This window comes from Gopherus evgoodei, chromosome 1 (assembly GCF_007399415.2).
Source record: "Gopherus evgoodei ecotype Sinaloan lineage chromosome 1, rGopEvg1_v1.p, whole genome shotgun sequence".
Classification (NCBI taxonomy): domain Eukaryota; kingdom Metazoa; phylum Chordata; order Testudines; family Testudinidae; genus Gopherus; species Gopherus evgoodei.
The window spans coordinates 339,613,507-339,632,608 of record NC_044322.1 but is presented as its reverse complement, the minus strand read 5'-3'; the positions used below and the strand labels follow the sequence as shown (position 1 = coordinate 339,632,608).

At 44.3% G+C, this 19,102-nt stretch overlaps 1 protein-coding gene across 2 annotated transcripts in view; it reads left to right on the top strand.

Annotated features, from left to right (window-relative positions):
* The window catches only part of PRKAR2B (protein kinase cAMP-dependent type II regulatory subunit beta), a 200,006-nt gene that overhangs the window by 56,413 nt on the left and 124,491 nt on the right, over window positions 1–19,102 (top strand). The gene's annotated exons all lie outside the window — the stretch shown is intronic.

Sequence of the window (19,102 nt, the reverse complement as noted above, 5' to 3'; positions counted from 1 at the left end):
TGGAGAAGTTCAAGGATTGTTTCCTTATCATAGAACCTGACAGGAGGACTGTTATCCAAACTTTTATATTCAGTAGCAGAGTATTACATATCTGTGCACATCAGCAGGACTGTGTTTTGCCATTCGGGGTAAAGATTGCTCAGGGCCCAAGCAATTGTTTTGTTTGTTTTTTTTTGGTTTTGTTGTTTTTAATAAAAAATGTAAGTTTAAAGAACAAGAATAGAATCATCATCATCATCATGGTAAATCCCATCCCAAAGGGATGTATCCTCTTGGCAGATCAAGTGCCACCTGGATCAATCTCTGGGTAAGTCCTTAAGATGATCTGACTGAATATTTAGTTTCTGTCCATCACTGGCAATCTTATCATGCCACTAAACTTTTGCCACCCATATGATCACTGGCAGTGTAGCAGCATTCCTTGGTGTACATATTTTAAAATTTATTGGTATTCCATTTTAATAATATGTCCATACCAAGAAAGGCACCAGAACTGAACCAGTGCTAATGGAGAAATTTAGTGGGTTCAACTTAGAATATCTTCATTTTTGATCTTGTCCTGCCACCTAATGTGGAACAGCTGACAAAGATGACAAGAATTGATAATATCGATCCAGTGTTCTTCACCGTCCTCGGTGCCCCTGCTTCACTTTTATACAATAAAGTTAATATAACTGTGGTTCTGTAGGTCAGCAGCTTTGTGGCAAGCTTGAAATCACAGTGTCCACACAGAGGCTGCTGAAGGGCCTGAAACATGACCACAGCTTCTGATATCTGAATGTCCACATCTTTTGAGCATCCTCCAGCGCCGTCTTTGAAACTGCCCTAATATTTGAGAGTCACTCCCTGTTCAGTGTCCTGCCATTTCGTTGTAATCTGGAGTTGGAGGCTGTTTGATGATTTTAATCAAAAATGTAATCTTAAAGAACAGGAACAGAATGATAGAGAGGTAAAGTTGGTGAGGTGTACGTATGAAATTTAAGGGATATATTTTATATATGTAATATTACTGCTATAGGTTCCAAGTATCAGAGGGGTAGCCATGTTAGTCTGTATCCACAAAAACAACAAGGAGTCCGGTGGAATCTTAAAGATTAACAGATTTATTTGGGCATAAACTTTCATGGGTAAAAAAACTCACTTCTTCAGATGCATAGAGTGAAAATTACAGATATAGGCATAAATATACTGGCACATGAAGAGAAGGGAGTTACCTTACAAGCGGAGAACCAGTATTGACAAGGCCAATTCAGTCAGGGTGGATGTGGTCCACTCCCAATAACTGATGAGTTGATGTCAATACCCAGAGAGGGAAAATTGATTTTGTAGTGAGCCAACCACTCCCAGTCCCTATTCAAGCCTAAATTAATGGTGTGAAGTTTGCAAATGAATTGTAGCTCTGCAGTTTCTCTTTGAAGTCTGTTTTTGAAGGTTTTTTGTTGAAGGATGGCTACTTTTAAATCTGTTATTGAATGTCCAGGGAGATTGAAGTGTCCTCCTACTGGCTTTTGTATGTTACTATTCCTGATATCTGATTTGTGTCCAATTATTCTTTTATGTAGAGACTGTCCGGTTTGGCCAATCTACATGGCAGAGGGACATTGCTAGCACATGATGGCGCATATCACATTGGTAGATGTGCAGGTGAATGAGCCCCTGATGGTGTGACTGATGTGGTTGAGTCCTATGATGGTGTCGCTACAGTAGATATGGGGACAGAGTAGGCAAGGGGGTTTGTTACAGGGATTGGTTCCTGGGTTAGTGTTTCTGTGGTGCGGTGTGTATTTGCTGGTGAGTATTGGCTTCAGGTTGGGGGGCTGTCTGTAAGCGAGGACTGGCCTGCTTCCCAAGGTCTGTGAGAGTGAGGGATCATTTTCCAGGATAGGTTGTAGATCATTGATGATGTGTTGGAGAGGTTTTAGCTGGGGGCTGTATGTGATGGCCAGTGGTGTTCTGTTGTTTTCCTTGTTGGGCCTGTCCTGTAGCAGGTGACTTCTGGGCACCCATCTGGTTCTGTCAATCTGTTTCCTCACTTCCTCAGGTGGGTATAGAAGTTATAAGAATTCTTGATAAAGATCTTGTAGGTGTTTGTCTCTGTCTGAGGGATTGGAGCAAATGTGGTTGTATCTTAGAGCTTGGTTGTAGACAATGGATCGTGTGATGTGTCCTGGATGGAAGCTGGAGGCATGTAGGTAAGTATAGTGGTCAGTAGGTTTCCAGTATAGGGTGGTGTTTATGCGACCATCACTTATTTGCACTGTAGTGTCCAGGAAGTGGATCTCTTGTGTGGACTGGTCCAGGCTGATGTTGATGGTGGGGTGGAAATTGTTGAAATCCAGGTGGAATTCTTCAAGGACCTCCTCTCTATGGGTCCATATGATGAAGATGTCATCAATGTAGCGCAAGTAGAGGAGGGGCGCTAGGGGATGAGAACTGAGGAAGCATTGTTCTAAGTCAGCCATAAAATTGTTGGCATACTGTGGGGCCATGCAAGTACCCAAAGCAGTGCTGCTGACTTGAAGGTATAAGTTGTCCCCAAATCTGAAATGGTTGTGGGTGAGTACAAATTCACAAAGCTCAGCCACCAGGTGTGCTGTGGCCTCATCGGGAATACTGTTCCAACAGCTTGTAGTTCATCTTTGTGTAGAATATTGGTGTAAAGAGCATCCACATCCAATTTGGCCAGGATGGTGTTTTCAGGAAGATCATCATTGAATTGTAGTTTCCTCAGGAAGTCGGTGGTGTCTCAAAGATGGCTAGGAGTGTTGGTAGTGTAGGGTCTGAGGAGAAAGTCCAAATAGCCAGATAATCCTGCTGTAAGAGTGCCAATGCCTGAGATGATGAGGCTTCCATGATTTACAGGTTTATAGATCTTGGATAGCAGATAGAATACACCTGTTCAGGGCTTTAGGGGTGTGTCTGTGTAGATTTGTTCTCATGCTGTAGCAGGGAGTTTCTTGAGCAGATAGTGTAGTTTCTTTTGGTACTCCTCAGTGGGATTGGAGGATAGTGGCCTGTAGAATGTGGTGTTGCAGTCTTGCCTGGCAGTCTCCTGTTCATAATCCGACCTGTTCATGATGACTACAGCACCTTCTTTGTCAGCCCATTTAATTATAATGCCAGAGTTGTTTCTGAGGCTATGGATGGTGTTGCGTTCTCTACGGCTGAGATTATGGGGCAAGTGATGCTGCAAGTGGGGGATTTTACCCATGAAAGCTTATGCCCAAATAAATCTGTTAGTCTTTAAGGTGCCACTGGACTTCTCTTTTTTGTGTATCACTTGCCCCATCACTTAACCCATAACCTCACTTCAATCTCCCTGGACACTCAATAGCAGATTTAAAAGTAGCCATCCTTCAACAAAAAAACCTTCAAAAACAGACTTCAAAGAGAAACTGCAGAGCTACAAATCATTTGCAAACTTCACACCATTAATTTAGACTTGAATAGGGACTGGGAGTGGCTGGCTCACTACAAAAGCAGTTTTCCCTCTCTTGGCATTGACACCTTCTCATCAGTTATTGGGAGTGGACCACATCCACCCTGACTGAATTGGCCTTGTCAATACTGGTTCTCCGCTTGTAAGGTAACTCCCTTCTCTTCATGTGCCAGTATATTTATGCCTGTATCTGAAATTTTAACTCCATGCTTCTGAAGAAGTGGGGTTTTTTTACCCACAAAAGCTTATGCCCAAATACATCTGTTAGTCTTTCAGGTGCCACCAGACTGCTCACGGCTATAGTTTGTTTCCTGGACTTGTTAAGTGTATACATTTAGAAAGCCATGCCATAACTAAAAAGGAAGACATTTGGTTTTGTTTTGAAAGTTGGTTTTTTTTATTCACTTGATTTCCCTTCCTGTCTCCATGTTCTGCTGTTTCTTGTCAGAGCCATCATAGTTCCTCACGGGGAAGACAGAAAGCAGCTCCCTCTAGACCTAACTATTCCCACGTTTGTCACAGAGTTGTTCTTTTTATACAGACTGTCATTGAATGCAACAGCCAGAATCTGATAACTAAAAGGAGGAAAAGCCCTTTACAGTGAAGCGACTTCTTAAAATTTTATTTCATATGAAGATCCGTATTGGAGTCTTGTAGCTTTTTTGTGTTAAACAGCTTTTTTACCATAGCAGCTAGATTCTATAATTATCCTAGATGTGTGAGTTTCTTGAGATGGCTTAGTAGATTCTAAGGCCAGGAGGGATAATCTAATCTCACCTCCTGTATAACACAGGCCATATTTCACCCAGTTACCTCCATATTGAGCCAAAGAACTTCTGTTTACCTAACACACATTTTCCAGAGAAGCATCCAATTCTGATTTTGATTTGTTCTGATTAGTTTAGCTCATCCTAATTGTTAATCTATTTTTATGAGAATTAGAAGACAAACTGGTGTTAAATCGTATAATGTAAGAATTGTGATCAATATAACTCAGTAGCTTTTCTGAAGGTTTGTGGAGCTCTGAGAAGTGAGCCGGGCTTAGAAACATAAAAGGTGGAGCCTTAAGCACAACTAAGCCTCACCTAAAAGTCTGGCTTCATTCTTGTTAATATGGAGTGAATTATCATGATGTAATGAAAAAACTTGAGTAACTATTTTTAAGTCAGAGGAATTAAACCAGTGTAAAATCATATAATGAGATCAGAAGCAGGTTCCTAAACTCTGGATAAAATTCTGGCCCTATTAAATGTACCGACCCCATTGAAATTGATGGGAATTTTGCCATTACTTCACTGCTTGAGTATTACACTAAAATAGGTGAATTTGAACTGATGTTGTTGTATACATAAATAGTGCCTTCCATCCATAGATCTCACACCAATTTATAAATATTAAGCCCCTCAACACCCATGAAAGGAAGGTAAACAGTATTCCCATTTTACAAACAGAGACAGATTTGAGGGATCTAGAAATGTAAATGCTAATCTTTAAGTTTTCATTTAAAACAAAAAACCACCCTCACGAGGTTTTTTATTTAAAGTGTTCTAGCGCAGGGGTCGGCAACCTATGGCACGCGCACCCAGGCCAGCAGCGAGATGAGCGGGGCCGGCGGTTGGGACCCCGGCAGGCAGTAGTGTGCTATTAAAAATCCGGCCCGGCTCGGCCTGGCCCGCTCTTCTCGCCCCTCTCGCTGGCATTTGCACATGCTTTCCTGACCTTTGTCACTTCCAGCGGGAGGTTGTGTTTCTGGGTTAGCGGGTCCATACCGCTACCTGCTGTCTGCGGAGTCTAAGCGGCCCCTCCGGCAGGGGCAGGAAGAGGGACCTGGCCCCACAGGCGTTGCAGCATTTGTGAGGCCTGTAAGTGGGGAAGGGTCCTGGGTCCCAGCTGTGCCATGTGCCCACCCACCCACCGTGAGCATGGCCGGCCCTGCTCTCTGGACTCAGGCAGGCTGCCCAGGGGCTGGAGTCCCGGTGCTGGGATGATCTTAGCTCTGTACTGGGGCAGGCTGCGTCCCACAGCCTGAACCCAAGTCTAGGGGCTGTGGCTCGCCGCCTGCTGGACCCTGGCAACAGCTGGGTCACGCCTCTTTCCCTACCCCAGGTCACTGGATCCTGCTCCCCTCCGGCATTGAGGGCAGAACCTAGAGGTCCAGAGCCCTAGTCTCTGTCTGTCCCCCCCCCCCCGCCTCAAATGACTAGAGCCCAGCTGGAAACCTAGGAATCCAGAGTCCTTGCTCCCAGCACTCCTCCCCCAAGCATCAGACACCAGCCCCTTCCTGGAGCCTAGGAGTCCCAACTCCCAACCCGTTCCCCGCCCTACCCCCCTGCACACACCAAGTCCCTGCCCTGACCCCTGCACCCCCTCAAACACCCAGACCTCTGCCCTGACCCCTGCACTCCCCACATCCCCCAGCCCTCTGCCCTGACCGCTGCACCCCCTCACACAGCCCGAGCCCCCTGCCCTGACCCCTGCACCCCCCATGGCCCCAGCCCTGACTCCAGCACCCCCACACATACCCAAACGGAAGCTCCTGCACCCACCCCTCACATTCCCACCTTCACCCCTTGCACCAAATGGGAGCTGCCCAGGTAAGCACTCCACACCCAAACCTTCTGCCCCAACTCTGAGCCCCCTCCTTCATTCTAGCTACTGGCCAGACCCTACACCCCAATCCCAGCGTGCTCCTTCACCCCCAGCCCTGTGTTCAGTGCACTCCCACCCTCAGCTCAGTGCAGAGAGAGAGGAATAGAACCAGGGAGAAGGTAGGTACCCATTCTATGTGGGCAAGGCCGGGACCCCAGACTCTCAGCTGACTGAGCGGCAGTGGTCTGAGCTGCTCAGCCCACTGCCAGTCTGGGGTCCTGGCTGCTGGCCCCACTCAGCCCACTGCTGGCCCCAGGTTCTGGCTGCTGGCCCCTTGCCAGCCGGGGTCCCGGACGTCGGTCCCACTCAGCCTGGTGCCAGCCTAGGCGAATGGAACCCCAGGCCGGCAGCGAACTGAGCGGGCCAGCAGCATAAGATCAGCATTTTAATTTAATTTTAAATGAAGCTTCTTAAACATTGTGAAACAATTGTTTACTTTACATATGACAATAGTTTAGTTATATAATATAGACAGAGAGAGACCTTCTAAAAAACGTTAAAATGTATTACTGGCATGTGAAACCTTAAATTAGAGTGAATAAATGAAGACTCGGCGCACCACTTCTGAAATGTTGCTGACCCCTCTTCTAGCGCTTTTTTTTTGGAAGATATTCTTGGAACTGATTAGCTGAGATTGGAAGTTTTGCCTCTTGACTGTTCCAAAACATCTTGGGTTATTCACTGTTCTCACCCAGGGCAGCCACCAAGAGAGGCATTTTGAGTTCATTAGATTAATAGTTCATTAACTTTTTTTGAGGACTCCAGACCAGTTCATGTGTTTGTGTGGTTATTAACTGGCTACCTCAGCTGCCACTAATGACAGTAGCATCACTCTCAGCCAGTTGTCTGCCGCAAACTTGTCCCTTTTGATCAATTAAATTGAGGGGACCACAATGAGGAGCAGCTCAATAAGAACTAGTGAACTATATATAGGACTGGGAGCAAGGGATTCCTTCATCCTCTTATAATCTCTGACACTGACTTTCTGTAAAAAATCATTTAATTTTTTCCCCTTGGTTTCCCCTTCTGTACAATGATTATCTCACAGGGGTGTTGTGATAACCAGTCGATGTTCATAAAGCCGCGTGTAAGTGTTAAAATATAAGGAAGGGTACGGTATTGATAATCCCGCTTGGTTCATTGGGTAGTGGAAATGTTTTTACTTATTTTATATAATTTGCAGTTGTTTTTACAGTACATGATCCCACAGTTATGGACGGATAGATACATATTTAAGTTTAGCCTCATTTTCATCATTCCTATGGTATCAAATGTATCTGTGTACTTATTTTAATTTTTATCACCAAAATACATTTTAAAAAATTCTGTAGCTGTGCACAGTTGTCTGAACTGGGTTTTTCCAAGTGTGAACTTTGTATACAGGCAGATTTATTTCCACGGTTTGAAACATACAACCATTATGTAGTTTAACAAGAAAATGGTGTCCTTCAAAGCACAGTGCACTGTAAGCCAGACTGTCACATATCCCACACAGGAATTGATTTATTTCATAATTTAAAGTGAGAGACTTCAATAAAAACATGGTGTTGATAGCAAAATCTGCTTCTTTCCTGTCCTTTGCAGATAGTGTTCCTTTGTGAAAACTTACAACATATTTTCGTTGGAGTAAAGCAGAATCTGAAAAGTCACATTAGTATTTAAATGACATCATGCACTTAAATGAGATCCTCCTCTAATTGAAATATAATGTGCAGTTGTGGTAAGGAATTCAATCTGTTAATCAACAGGAAACATCAAGTGGCACTAAAAGCAAACTGGATGTATTTGCCTCCCAGGTTGCTCCTTTTGGAGAAAACTCATTAATCAGATTTTACAAATCTATCTTTGACCCCTTTTTATAATTATGCAGAACTCAATATACTATTTTGCTACTGCAAATCAATAAATATGCAGCCTTTTCAAGCCAGTTTTTGGTGTGCAGTCAATCTGAGCATATTTTAGGGCAATATCATTAGAACTGTTTGATAGAACCAAGGGTGTGTCCTTACTGAGTTTGGTTTCAGATCAGGTATTATATTGGTAGTACAAGTGTCTCCCCAAAGTTCCTCTCCCTGACCTAGTGAAACTCTTTTAGTAATGTCAAGGGACACTGTTTTATGTCTTCTTAGCAGAAGGATGTCAGTTAGGTTTCAAGTGTTTTTGTGATATAAAATTGATTTCACATACTGCAGCTACCCAAACAGTCATTAGATGATGGTTACTTTGGTGACTGAAATGGATTTGAACTGATAACTCTAGAGGTAAAAGGAAACAGATTCCATTTACAGATACTTTTTATAGATACTGTATTTTTAATCAGTAATGATCTGAAGTATATCACTTATAATTGCATTAGCATTTGGGTACATAAGAACATAAGAATGGCCATATTGGGTCAGACCAAAGGTCCATCCAGCTCAGTATCCTGTCTACCGACAGTGGCCAATGCCAGGTGCCCCAGAGGGAGTGAACCTAACAGGTAATAATCATGTGATCTCTCTCCTGCCATCCATCTCCACCCTCAGACAAACAGAGGCTAGGGACATCATTCCTTACCCATCCTGGCTAATTCCTATTAATGGACTTAACCTCCATGAATTTATCTAGTTCTCTTTTAAACGCTGTTATAGTCCTAGACTTCACAATCTCCTCAGGCAAGGAGTTCCACAGGTTGGCCGTGTGCTGTGTGTAGAATTTCCTTTTATTTGTTTTAAACCTGCTACCCACTGATTTGATTTGGTGGCCCCTAGTTCTTATATTATGGGAACAAGTAAATAACTTTTCCTTATTCACTTTCTCCACACTGCTCATGATTTTATATACCTCTATAAGATTCCCCATTAGTCTCCTCTTTTCCAGGCTGAAAAGACCTAGTCTCTTTAATCTCTCCTCATATAGAACCCATTCCAAACCCCTAATCATTTTAGTTGCCCTTCTCTGAACCTTTTCCAATGCCAGTATATCTTTTTTGAGATGAGGAGACCACATCTGTACGCAGTATTCAAGATATGGGCATACTATGGATTTATATAAGGGCAATAAGATATTCTCCGTCTTATTCTCTATCCCTTTTTGAACAATTCGTAAAATCTTGTTTGCCTTTTTGACTGCTGCTGCATACTGTGTGGACGTCTTCAGAGAACTATCCACGATGACTCCAAGATCTCTTTCCTGATTAGTTATTGCTAAATTAGCCCCCATCATATTGTATGTATAGTTGGGGTTATTTTTTCCAATGTGCATTACTTTACATTTATCCACATTAAATTTCATTTGCATTTTGTTGCCCAATCACTTAGTTCTGAGATCTTTTTGAAGTTCTTCACAGTCTGCGTTGGTCTTAACTATCTTGAGCAGTTTAGTATCCTCTGTAAACTTTGCCACCTCACTGTTTACCCCTTTCTCCAGATCATTTATGAATAAGTTGAATAGGATTGGTCCTAGGACTGACCCTTGGGGAACCCCACTACTTACCCCTCTCCATTCTGAAAATTTACCATTTATTCCTACCCTTTGTGTTAACTAGTTCTCAGTCCATGAAAGGATCTTCCCTTTTATCCCATGACAGCTTAATTTATGTAAGAGCCTTTGGTGAGGGACCTTGTCAAAGGCTTTCTGGAAATCTAAGTACACTATGTCCACTGGATCCCCCTTATCCACATGTTTGTTGACCCCTTCAAAGAACTCTAATAGATTAGTAAGACATGATTTTCCCCTGAAGAAACGAAGGAGACACAGCACAAGCTGCTGGACCTCCTGCATACCTCAGCATCAGCTCATATTGCACTCCCCGTTAACGAGGCCTTGTTCGATCCAGCAAAACCTATATAACGGACACCAGCCACAATACCTCTCACATGTAAGAGAGCAGATAAAAAATATGTTTCCTCTAAAGATGTGGATTTTTTATTTTCATACCAATCTTCAAATTCTCTTGATGTTGACACTGCAAATGAACATGGCAGACAGCACCACACTAAATCGACACCCTATGACCAAGGACTGGAAACAACTGAATTTATTTGAAGGAAAGTAATATTCATCAGTGACCCTACAATTTAGGATCACTAATTATCAAGCCATTATGGCAAAATTCAATCATATCAATTACCTTAAGTTAAACGCCTTCATTGAACATCTCTTAACTGATCAAATAATAGTTTCAATCGATCATTCCTGAGGGTCAGCTCCTTGTGAGAACATTGTTGCAGGCCTCTCTGGATGCTGCTGATAACAGCTGCTCGCTCCATCTCAACAGCAATTGTCATGCAAAGAACCTCATGGCTTCTCCTTTCTGGCTTTCAAAAGGATGTATGATCCACTGTGGAAAACCTTCCATTTGAAAGATCAAAGTTGTTTTTTAAAAAATGGACAAATCTCTCCACACATTAAAAGATTCTAGAGCCATGTTGCATTCCCTGGGAATTTACACATCTACTCAAAAAAGAAGATATGATAAGTCACAGATGGCACAGAGATCTCAGCCTGTTCTGTTCCCTCTGCCCCAGAGCCATTATGAATCCCAAAAGAAAGGACAACTACTACAGAAGTGAAGACCAGCTGCCCCACAATCTTCAAAATCAGAGCCATTTACATTTAAACATCAATTTTGATGTATTGGTCAAGGCCTCGCGTTACCATCCTCAGCTTTATTTGCAGCAATGACCCAAACATCTCCAGCCCTTCAGCGACCACTCTACACCTTTTTGTCAAAACTGGGTGTGTATAACCACAGACAAGTGGGTATTGGAAATCATTTCCATGGAATATTTGATCCACTTTACCTCCCTCCCTCCTACCTACCTTCCCTCCCTAACCTCCTTCAGGGATCCTTCTCACGAGCACCTTTTACATCAGAAAACAAACTATCTTCTGAACCTAGGTGCTATAGAATCAATTCCCACTTAACACAGAGGGTAGGGCTTTTATTCCAAATAATTTCTGATACCGAAAAAGAATGGTGGTTGAAGATCCATTCTGGATCTAAGGTCACTCAATAGATTTGGAAAGATACGCTTCAGGATGGGCAGCAATAATCCCATCTCTGAACCAGGGAGACTGGTTAAGAAGCTCAAATAACCTGGTTGGCACCTGACCAGAAGGACCAATGAGGGGAGAAGATACTTTCAAATCTGTGTGGGAAAGTTTTTGTTTTGTCTCTTTGTTGTTCTCTTCGGGTCAGCGAGGAACAGGGCAGGGAAAGTACATCTCCTAAAGCCATATCTGAACTAAGCATCTAAGATTACAAATTATAAAGTAATAGGAAGGAAATGCATTAGATTATCTTTTGTTTTAGCTTGTGAATTTTCCCTATGCTAAGAGGAAGGTTTATTCCAGTTTTTTTTGTAACTTTAAAGTTTTGCCTAGAGGGGACTCCTCTGTGTTTTGAATCTTATTATCCTGTAAAATTACCTTCCGTCCTGATTTTACAGAGGTGTTTCTTTTACTGTTTTCCTTTATAAGGAAGTTATGTTTTTAAGAATCTGATTGGGGTTTTAGTGTGCTAAAAACGCAAGGATATGGTCTGTGCTCACCTTGGTTACCTATTTGGTTGGTATATTATTCTCAAGCCTCTCCAGGAAAGGGCATGAAGGGGCTAGGGAGGATATTTTGGGGAAACAGGAACTCCAAGTGGTCCTTTTCCTGATTCTTTGTCTAACTCACTTGGTGGTGGCAGCATATTGTCCAAGGGTAAGGAAGAATTTGTGCCTTGGGGAAGTTTTTAACCTAAGATGGTAGAATTAAGCTTAGGGCATCTTTCATACGGGTCCCCACATCTGTACCCTAGAGTTTAGAGTGGGAAGGGAACCCTGACATATGCTTTTCCACCAATTCCTCTAATATCCAAGGTTCAGTTCAAAATAAGAAAAGAAAGGGCCAGGTTATTCTTATAGTTCCACTATGGCAAGACAGACATGATTTCCATATGTTATTCAATTGGTGATTTGTGTGAGGGAGCTTGTCAAAGGCTTTCTTGAAATCTAAGTGCACTATGTCCACTGGATCCTCCTTGTCCACATGTTTGTTGACCCCTTCAAAGAACTCTAATAGATTAGTAAGACATGACTTCCCTTTACAGAAACTATGTTGACTTTTGCCAAACAATTTATGTTCTATGTGTCTGACAATTTTATTCTTTACTATTCTTTCAACTAATTTGCCCAGTACTGATGTTAGACTTACCGGCCTGTAATTGCCAGGATGACCTCTAGAGTCCTTTTTAAATATTGGCGTTACATTAGCTATCTTCCAGTCATTGGGTACAGAAGCTGATTTAAAGGACAGGTTACAAACCATAGTTAATATTTCTGCAATTTCACATTTGAGTTCTTTCAGAACTCTAGGGTGAATGCAGTCTGGCCCCGGTGACTTGTTACTGTTAAGTTTATCAATCAATTCCAAAACTTCCTCTAGTGACACTTCAGTCTGTGACAATTCCTCAGATTTGTCACCTACAAAGGACGGCTTGGTTTTGGGAATCTCCCCAACATCCTCAGCCGTGAAGACTGAAGCAAAGAATTCATTTAGTTTCTTTAGGGTAATGCTTCTGCCAGGTGGAGTTGGCAGCAACAAAGGCTGGATCCAATATCTAAGGGTTCCGTTTTAACAAAACAACACTGAACTGGCTCGAGCCCCTACCCATTAACCTGGGGAAATTACACACCACCCCGGGTGCCTCTAAGGGTAGGTCTACACTGCAAAATTAGGTTGATTTAATAGAAGTCTATTTTTTAGAAATCGATTTGATACAGTTGATTGTGTGTGTCCCCACTAAGCGCATTAAATTGGCAGTGTGCATCCACAGTAGCATCGACTTTTGGAGAGTTGCACTGTGGTAGCTATCCCACAGTTCCCGCAGTGTCCGCTGCCCACTGGAATTCTAGGTTTAGCTCCCAATACCTGATGGGGCAAAAACATTGTCATGGGTGGTTCTGGGTACATGTTGTCAGGCCTCTCTCCCTCCCTCCCTCCCTCTGTGAAAATAACAGCAAAAAATCATTTCAAGCTTTTTTCCTGGGTTTCCGGTGCAAACGACATACCACCGCAAGCATGAACCCCGCTCAGCTCACTATCACCGTATGCAGGGCCGTCTCCAGGGGTTTTGCTGCCCCAAGCAGCCAAAAAAAAAAAAGCTGCGATCGTGATCTGTGGCAATTCAGCGGGAGGTCCTTTGCTCCGAGAGCAGTGAGGGACCCTCCGCCGAATTGCTGCCGAATACGTGAAAGTGCCGCCCCACTTCGGAGTTGCCGCCCCAAGCACCTGCTTGATAAGCTGGTGCCTGGAGCTGGCCCTGACCGTATGTCTCCTGGGTGCTGCTGGCAGACTTGGTACTGCAGTGCTACACTGCAACATCCCCTTGCCTTGCCTTGCAGATGGCAGACAGTGCAGTACAACTGTTAACCGTTGTCGTGGTCCTATGGGTGCTCCTGGCCGACCTTGGTTAGGTTGGTCGAGGGCGCCTAGGCAGACATGGTTGCTCCTGGCCGGCCTCGGTGAGGTCGGTCGGGGCGCCTGGACAAAAATGGGAATGACTCCAGGTTATTCTCTTCTTTAAGTTTCGTCTAATGGAGATTCAGTCCTGCCTGGAATATCATGCCAGCTGGAGGCTTCTGGCTCAGACTGCTCTCCCAGTCTGCAGCATTGCCTGGTCTCACCTACCCCAGCCTACCCCTTGCTCCCATGGCTCATGAAGCCTGGACAGTATTAAGGAGCAGTTCAACTATAGGCTGAGCAAGTGCATAATGGTGGTAGAATGTGCCTTTGGAAGTTTAAAAGCTCTCTGGCACAGTTTACTGACTCAGTTAGACGTCAGCAAAACTAATATTCCCATCATTATTACTGCTTGCTGTGTGCTCCACAGTATCGATGAGAGTAAGGGGGAGAAGTTTATGGCGGGGTGGGAGGTTGAGGCAAATCACCTAGCCACTGATTATGCGCAGCCAAACACCAGAGCGGTAAGAAGAGCACAGCAGCGCGCGCTGTGCATCAGAGAAGCTTTGAAAACCAGTTTCATGACTGGCCAGGCTACAGTGTGAAAGTTCTGTTTGTTTCTCCTTGATGAAAACCCACCCCCTTGATTCACTCTACTTCCTTGTAAGCCAACCATCCTCCCCTCCCCTCTTTGATCTCCGCTTGCAGAGGCAATAAAGTTATTGTCGTTTCAAATTCATGCATTCTTTATTAATTCATCACACAACTGGGGGGTAACTGCAAACATAACCCGGGAGGGGTGTGGAAGGAGGGAAGCACAGGGGTGGGGTAGCTGTAAGGGCACCCCCTAGAATGGCATGCAGCTCATCATAGAAGCGGCATGTCTGGGGCTCTGACCCGGAGTGGCTGTTTGCCTCTCTGGTTCTTTGTTTAGTCTTGCCTGAGCTCCTTAAGTTTCACATGGTACTGCTGCAGGTCCCTGTTATAACCTCCGTTCCTGGAGATTTTTTCAAATATTCCGGTATTTCATCTTTTGGAACAGAGTTCGGATAGCACGGATTTGTCTCCCCACACAGCGATCAGATGCAGAACCTCCCATTCGGTCCATGCTGGAGCTCATTCAAAAGTTTGCAGGACTTTTCCTGTCTACCTGGCCAGGCATCTGAGTTGAGAGTGCTGTCCAGAGCGGTCACAATGGAGCACTCTGGGATAGCTCCCGGAGGGCAATACTGTCAAATTGCGTCCACACTCCCCCAAATTTGACCCAGCAGAGTCGATTTCAGCACTAATCTCCTCATCGGGGAGGAGTACAGAAATAGATTTTAAGAGCCCTTTAAGTTGACAAAAATGGCTTTGTTCTGTGGACAGGTGCAGGGTTAAGTTGATCTAATGCTGCTAAATTTGACCTAAACTCATGGTGTAGACCAGGGCTAAGAGGCATTACTTCTCTTCTCAGAAGCATTGAGTCTATGTAGAAAAGAAACTTTTAATAAAAAGGGGAAAGTAACCGAGCATTAATTTGGGAAATGCTGCAAGCATGATTCAGAAGCATATGACCATGAGCAAAACACCCACTCCTGAGTACGTTGGGCAATGTCTTTTGCCACAGGTTCTCACCTCGTGGTGAGAGAGTCCAACAAACAAAAGTTCCTTTAGTGTGCTTTTAGGTTAAGTATAAAATTAAAAGATTAAAGTTAGCTTATTGGTTAAGGAAACGTATATGTGTTGTAAAGAAAGACCCTGACTAGCAAGTAGAAGAAAGGCCTTGAAAATAATGAGTTGTAGGGCTAAAAGGAATAAAGTAGGGAGGATATCTGGTCCAAAGAATAACTAATGAAATACAGTAGAACCTCAAAGATACGAACACCAGAGTTACAGACTGACTGGTGAACTGGACACCATGTAAAACTGGAAGTAGCCAATCAGGCAGCAGCAGAGATTAAAAAGAAGCAGCAAGTACTATACTGTGCCTGTATTGCATCTTAAAGGTAGACTCATCTGGGCTGCCTGTGCCCACCCCACCCCCATCTTGTGAGTGGGGTTGCCAGCTGTCTAATTGGACAAACCCAAACATCCTTGCTTCGCCTCTTCCACAAGGCCCTGCCCTGCCCATTCTCAGAGGCCACACTCCCCCGCTCACTCCAGCCTCCCTCCCTCCATTGCATGCTCTCTCCCACCCTCACTCACTTTCACCAGGCTGGGACAGGGGGTGGGTGTGGGAGGGTGTTTGGGGTGCAAGAGGAAACTCAGGGCAGGGCAGAGGGTTGGTGTTTGGAGGGGGCTTGGGGTGCGGGCTCTGGGAGGGAGTTTGGGTGCGGGAGGGGGTTCCAACCAGGGGAAGGGGGCTTGGGGTGAGGGCTCTGGCAGGGAGTTTGGGTGCAGGAGGAAACTCAGGGCTGGGATGGGGGTTGGGATGTGGGAGAGGGTTCAGGGTGCAGGCTCTTGCCCAGCGGCATTTATCTTAGGTGGCTCCCACAAGCCACCTAAGGCAAGCGGTGGCATGTCCAGCAGCAGCTCCTAGGCTCACAAGCGGCCAGGTAGCTCTGTGCGCTGCCCTTGCCTGCAAGCACCACCCCTGAAGCTCCCATTGGGCCGCGGTTCCCTGTTCTCGGCTAATGGGAGCTGCGGAGTCAGCGCTCGGGGTAGTGGCAGTGCGCAGAGACCCCTTGGCTGCACTTCCACCTAGGAGCCACTGCTGGACACCTCACAGCTTCCAGGAATGGCGTGGAGCCAGGGCAGGTAGGGACCTGCCTTAACTCTGCTACGCCGCCGGACTTTTAGCAGCCTAAAATCTTCTGAATTCGCTTCAGTAGCCTCCAGGAGATTGAGCCTGATTATGGGAGACTCCTGGCCAAACCAGGAGGATTGGCAACCCTGCTTATGGGGCAGCCACTTACAGGAAGACCCTGGGGCTGCCTGCTCAAGGCAGCTGGAGCCAGCAGAGCAGGAGCAGAGCTGGGGTCCTAGCAGCTTTCACCCTCCTCCACCCATTCCACTGGGAGAGGGGTGTGCTGTTTTTAGCCCCCCTCCCCTGGCTGGGAGGGGCACATGCTGGTCTCTCTCCCTCACACACACACACACACACACACACACACACACACACACACACACACACACACACACACACACACACACACGAGCAACCTCATGCCGGGGCTGACTAGGTTGCTCAGCTGTTGCTGAATTGTGGCCTGGAGTGTCATCTGCTGGATCTGGAACCCCAACTGCACTTTGTTCAAAGTTACGAACATTTCAAAGTTACAGACAACCTCCATTCCCAAGGTGTCCATAGCTGTGAGGTTCTACTGTAAGGGGCAGTTTCTAAAAAATAGGCCTCTGACCGATAGGGGTAACTGCAGATGGTTTTAAATTAAACAAAGAGTATCTGTCTTAAAATGAGCCAATACAGCCCTTGCCCACCCACAGCTAGTGTTTATCTCCTGTGTGAACTCAGGTTCAATGAAAAAGCTGTTGGTCCTCAGAAAGGAGGGGAAGAGATACAGAGGAAAGGTCTTGAAGAGAAAGACTGTTGTAAATCTTATCTGGGTTAAGACTGGAAATAAGGATGAATTCTCTCATATTGTTTTTAGCTGAAGTCAGTAATTGGAAATTACATCACTTGTTTATTAAAGGGTATAAGAAGTCAGCTCTTAACAGGTTCATTGGTAATACCTGTCTGACTGAACTGGAGCCAACCAATATGGGTCGAAGCAGCCCTGGTTTAGTCTGTTTGCTAGAATCTTGATAAAATGCTTATAAACATTTTGTTACTGTTTGGGTGTAGTAAATTGCTTATTAGGTAAGCTTTTGAGGCAACTGCATGAAGTACCATTTGGCCTTTGGATTTGATAAATTCCTTTATGGTTAAATTGGTGTTGGGTGATTTTCCATATTAATATTACTAATTTTATTAAGCCCCTACTTGAATCGCGAGATGATTGTCAAAAAAATAGCAGCTGAGTTGTGGACAAGCCATGGAAAAGTAATAATGGATGTTATTATTTGTGGTAATTTGGAAAAGGGTTAACAGCAACAGCCTGGGGCTGAGACCCAGGGAGGCTCCCGCTGTCGTCTGCCTGGGGCTGAGAGCTGGAGTGTTTCTGCTATCAAAATTGTGGTGGAAGCCTAATATTGCAGGAACTGCAGTTTCCTCAATGTCACAAATTAAGTAGGGCCTTAAATATTATTAATAATTCCAACAGTGCCCCTCCTCTCTCCCGCTACTGCACCCCACTCACATTCGTTGTCCTTGGTTAACGAAGACTGAGTTCAGAGATGCATTTGTGTGACATCACTTCCTGCCCAGAGGATCCTGTCTTGGAGAAATGTACTGCTCTGGAAAGCGTGTGTCACCTTTCTGGAGGAGGACTTGTTATTATTTCACCTAGATGCCCCAGTCAGGGTAAGAACCCCATTGTGCCAGCTGCTGTACAAACATGTAGTGATAGTTTGTCATGAGGAGCTGACAATCTAAATCAAGAAAAGGTATAACAAGTTAGTGTGACTAACAAAAGGAGGGAAGAAGGAAGGGAAGATAAGAGTAAGAAAAACACAAGCATGTGGTTTCATAGGTTAGCTATGACATAACTTGGAACCATTATGCCACTTCAACTTTATTTTTGCATTATTTTTTAAAACAGAGCCACAAAATTTTATTTACATTGCGCAGGTGGAAGTCTGAACCTGGCCCAGTGATGCCTGCCAAATCCATTACACCCAAGATGAGATTCACCTCTGCAAAAAGCTGTCATTATTTCATCCTCTACCCCCCACAAAGGTTTCTGCTGTTGTGGGGCTAGATTTACTGTTTGCCAGTGGGAATGACTGAGAGAAGGCTCTGAGACTATGGATATTGTATAGACTCCCACCTGTGTTGGTTGGTTCCTGACAGGCTGTTTTTCCTTGTAATGGAATTGTGGTCCCTTTGCATCACTGCAGTCTAGTCTCCTGGTATGCTTCTGGCTATTAGGATCTTCCACTACCATCTGTGAATTTGAATCAGAATGTGTAACTCTGCTCTTGTTCCCTCTCATAACAGAGTTTGAGAGGCTGTTAGCAGCTTCATGGGATTCAGACTTTCCTATTTCTTAAGCAGTTCTTAGTTCTATGTGCATGTGTCTACATTCAAGAAATGCTATATAAGCCCAAGTGAAAATAAGTGAAGAAAAAAATTCAATATTTTCTTCATTTAATGTTCATACAGAATGATTGAGAGGGTTTTATACAGTTATAAATATTCCTTCTTATATTATTATTGTTATAAAAGTAGGTGACTCCCACACTTTAAAATACATCATTCTGATTATCATCTTCGTCTCTCTTTCAGTTCTATTAAGATTTTAACAATTGATCTCTTAACCTGCTAGGGTTAGAGATAATTTATTATCATTTGAAATCAGATTCTAGTATGCATTTTGATGGTATAATATATAGATCATTGGTTTCTAGCTCTAGCAGTACATGAGTATGCTGGTAACACTAGGCAGGAATTGAAGTGGAGGGTACCCCCCACCCCCGCAAGAAAGTAGTCAAAATTGTATATATCTTGCAGTCCGTCAGGGTTAGAAACAAGCTGGGAATCTC